Source organism: Echinops telfairi, unplaced genomic scaffold (genome assembly GCF_000313985.2).
Source record: "Echinops telfairi isolate 266 unplaced genomic scaffold, ASM31398v2 ScPeMD7_5592;HRSCAF=6446, whole genome shotgun sequence".
NCBI lineage: Eukaryota > Metazoa > Chordata > Mammalia > Afrosoricida > Tenrecidae > Echinops > Echinops telfairi.
In genome coordinates, this window is record NW_022109491.1 from 11,099,552 (window position 1) to 11,103,717 (window position 4,166).

At 47.4% G+C, this 4,166-nt stretch overlaps 1 protein-coding gene across 1 annotated transcript in view; it reads left to right on the forward strand.

The window, feature by feature from the left end:
- WFDC8 (WAP four-disulfide core domain 8) overlaps positions 1 to 4,166 on the forward strand; it is a 68,055-nt gene that overhangs the window by 4,227 nt on the left and 59,662 nt on the right. The window lies entirely within an intron of this gene.

Sequence of the window (4,166 nt, forward strand, 5' to 3'; positions counted from 1 at the left end):
GTCCTTCTCTTGCACCCTGTCCTGCTTCCTGGACTTTATCCCTGGCCAGACCTGGGCTGTTTGGGTCTATTGCGTGTGGACCTCTCTGGTGTGACTGTTCACTTTGTTGGCCTGTGTATCATTGGGCTGAACGTTGAGCCTGAGGGGTAGGTTCCGTTCTAGGTTTGAAGGGTATCTACGGGCCATGGTCTTGGGGTTCCACAATTCTCTTTCCGCATAGTGGGGCTGATTTCTTTTATGACTTTTGAGTTGTGTCCCACACTTTCTCCCACTCCATCCGGGACCTTCTCATGTGATCCCGTTCAGACAGCTATCCAGGCTGTCGACTCTGCTGAAGGAATTTCCAGGTTGCTTTTTCCACCCCCTTCAGAGGTGTGGGGTGGGTTCAAACTGCAACCGTTAGGTTAGGAGCCCAAAGCTTAACCATTGTGCCACCAGGAAGCCCTTATCTGTAGGGCAGGAACATTCATAAAACCCCCAACCCACAGCTATCTTGTCGATTTCCACTCCTAGCCAACCCTATGTAGGGCTTCTGAAGTTTTGTAAATCTTTGCTGGCGGGTTTGAACCACCAAAGTTGTGGTTAGCAGGCCAGCACTTACCCAACAGGGCCACCAGGAATCCAATCATAGTGAGATTAAAATAGATAATCAGGTAAAGCTCTGAAAACATCATTCGTCACATAATTGCCTAGTAAATGTTAGGGAGCTCTGCTGGCACAGTGGGGTTTGCATCTGGCTGCGAACCACGAGACCTGCTCCCGGAATAGAGAGTGAGGGCTTAGCACTCCTGTAAGGAGCTGCAGTCTTAGACACCCAAAGGGCCGCTCGACTGTCCCGTGGGGTCTCTGAGTCAGAACTGAGTTGATGGAGTGCATTTGGTTGAGGTTTGAGTAAATTTTAGCAAGGAGGCCACCACTTCTCCCTGAAGACCCTGGCCTTGGCAGATAAACTCCACGTCTTTCTGCAGTGCCGAACCATGGCTAGGTCCAGCGCTGCTCCTCCGTGCTTGGAGAGTCTGCCCACTCCCAAGGCAGGAACACTCAACTTCACGGTGCCCTTTGAAAGATGGACGTTTGCGGATGTCAAAAACAAATCTTTATGACTCAAACTTTACCAGATGAGATGCTAAGTCATTTCCCCGCCACAGCCCAAGCACGGACGTTCAGGAGCCCCCCTTTCTGTCCTTCCTGGTTGGTGTCCTTGCATGCTTTATAAGAGCAGGGCTCTTCCTGCCTCACACAATTGTGTCTTCCTGTGACTGCTCCCTGTCTTCGCGTGGCTGTCTAGACGAGAGCACGTTGTTTCTACAAAGCGGTCTGAAAAGTTAGAAGCTGCATTGCCAGCAATTCACTCAGGATCCCATTGTTTCTGGGTTCCAGTTTTTTATTCATTTTTTTTTAAAGAGTGGTGGCGGTGGGGAATCATCTTTATGATCTGAATGACATTCCAAGAAAGGTGGACTACATGGAATGACCTAGAACAACACAACCTGAACAAAGGCTTGTGGTTATTGTGGCTGTTAGGTGCCACCGAGATGGCTCTGACCCATCGTGACCCCGTGCCGGTCCTGCCTTATCCTCACCATGGTTCCTCTGCCGGAGCCCATTGCTGCATTCACCGTGCCAATCCATCTCGTTGAGGGACTTCCTTTTCTCGCCACCCCTCCGCTTTACTGAACATAATGTCCTTCGCTAGAGACTGACGTCTCTCCTGACAATAGGTCCAGAGCCTGAAAGACAAAGCCTGCCATCCTTGCCTCTAAGGGACACGCACTCTGACCTTACTTCTTCCAAGATCGATTTGTCCTTTCAGCAGTCTTGGTACTTTAAATATTTTCTCTAGCACAATTCAAATGCAAAACAAAGTTACTGTTCTCCATTCAAGGTGTTTTATTTGTGATTTTTTTTTTCACTGTGAGGATCTCCAAGGGAGCGAACCACAAAGGACAGAAAGGGTGGCTCCTGAGCGTCTATACTTGGGTCTGCAGCAGGAAAACGATTTACCGTATTAGCTCGTAAAGTTGTAGTCTTAAAGATTTGTTTTTTACAGCCCCAAACTTCCATTTGTGTTTGCCATCCCCAAACCCCAGACTTCTGACGTCACTACAACAAAGCCACCAAGTGGGTGCCAACTCCTGGGGACCCGTGCTACAAAGCAAAGCCGAGTCCACAGGCTGTTCTTGGCTGTGCTCTTTGTAGAAGCAGCTTGACAGCCCTTCCTTCCTGGGCAGCGCTGAGTGGGCTCCCACTTCCTGCCTTTAGGCTAGTAGTTGGGCACACAGCACATTTGTACCCCCAGTGACCCCTGAAACCACCCAGAAGTTCCAAATGAGAATGGTAGTATTTCATTTCACTGAGGAACTCCCTATGAAGGTGTTTGACGAAAGACTTCCATTGCTGGGTCTCAGTGGAGCTGTTTAGATGGCTGGGGACCATGTTCTCCGGCTCAGTCTCTGGGGAACCAGCTCTGCTCACTTCCTCCTGTACTTTATGGGTAATCGGTGGCTCATGCCACACATTGGCTGTCCCTGCCACGTAGCAGGAATCACACAATAGAAAGACACGGAGACCACTGTAAGTGATGGGCTTCCCACCCAGATGTTAGATGCAGGTGAGAGGCTAATGAAAGGCAGCTCTTGCACGGATATAAGGTACTTTTTAAAATCACAGTTTCAGAATTACATGACCAAGGGTCTGTGAACCTTAGTAAGTCTCATATCCGGGGCAAGACTTCACCCAAGCTAGTCTTCTATGGCAATGAGGGAGGGGACTCAAAAGCCCGCTCTCAGAGTACCCAGTCCCATTGTCTTCTGGCCAGTGTGGCTGAGATGAGGTCTGTCATGTCACCAAGTAGCTCTGGTTTTGGAAAGATCCAACACCCTGCAGCCCATCTTCGCTGCCAGGTTCACCCTGGACTAACTTACTCTTCTGGAACCCCAGAAAGGCTAAGGCAAGGGTCGGGTGAGGGAGGAGACGTGAAGCACTAATGAATGCCTAAGAACAAGGCTGGCTTATTATTAAGACCCTGGAAGATCCCCTCTGGCTTCAGGCTAGGGATTTGAACAGCTTTACTATCAGACAGAGATTATTCTTAAAAATTTTGATACCTGGTCAGTTGGCCTTCCTCTTGACCCATCCTGAATTTGCTCTAGCTCAATATTTCTCGCTTGTTCCATGACAGAAACTTCTTCTCTGGCCTTTTAAATATTATTGGTGGTCCTTTCTGCCTTGCTCTTTATTTTTATCTTATGATTTCTTTCAGTTTCATTTTGTTTTCGTTGGTTCTGTTAGGTTTCCCAGTTTATGAAGCACAGCAGGTGTGGGTGCCTAGAGACAATGATGCAGTGGTTTGTCAGGGAGGGGAGAATGAAGGGAAGGTACTTGGGGGGCAAACAATGAATGAGGGAAGGGGGCCAGAGCACAAGAGCTGATGTGAAGATGTGTATACAGACAATTCATTTTAAAAGCAACTTGACTATGGAAGTATAGTACATGTGAATATCATATCAAGAAAACTACTAAAAAAAACCCCCAAGGAAATAAAGAAACCAACGTTGACCAGTGGCTGCCATGGTGAAGGAGGAAGCGTTTTTGCTTGGGGGAATTGCGTTTATGTTAGTGGTGGTGGAATAATTTGGAAAGGGATATCAATAATGGTTGCACAACAGGAGAGTATAATCAATCATGTAGAAGGTGTTCAACATGAAGAAGTTGTTCAATAGAAGAGTATAATCAATCATGTAGAAGTTGCTCAGTTGTTCATTTGAATCATACATGTAGAAGTTGTTCAATTGGAGAGTGTTTTGTTGTGCATATTTTTGCCATAATTAAAAATACAATTACACTAATAACCATGAGCACAAGGAAGCAGAAAAGGTTCTCAAATGGACTGTGGTAATGGTTGTGCAACTCCTCTTGATATGATTGAACTACGGATTGGAATATGTGGAAGACGTGCCCGTAAAACTGTCAAGAAAAAAAAGAAGAAAGTGCTGCCCTTGGCGGGAAGTGATAGCCGTGGCAGTGGGAAGCTGTCTGAGTCTTCTGTGAGGATGCCACCCCAGTCCACATGCCTGTCACCATGGAGTTGACCCCAGCTCCCAGTGACCAAAAACGTGTCAGGGTAGAAATGAACTTCATAGGGTTTTCAATGGCTGATCTTTCCG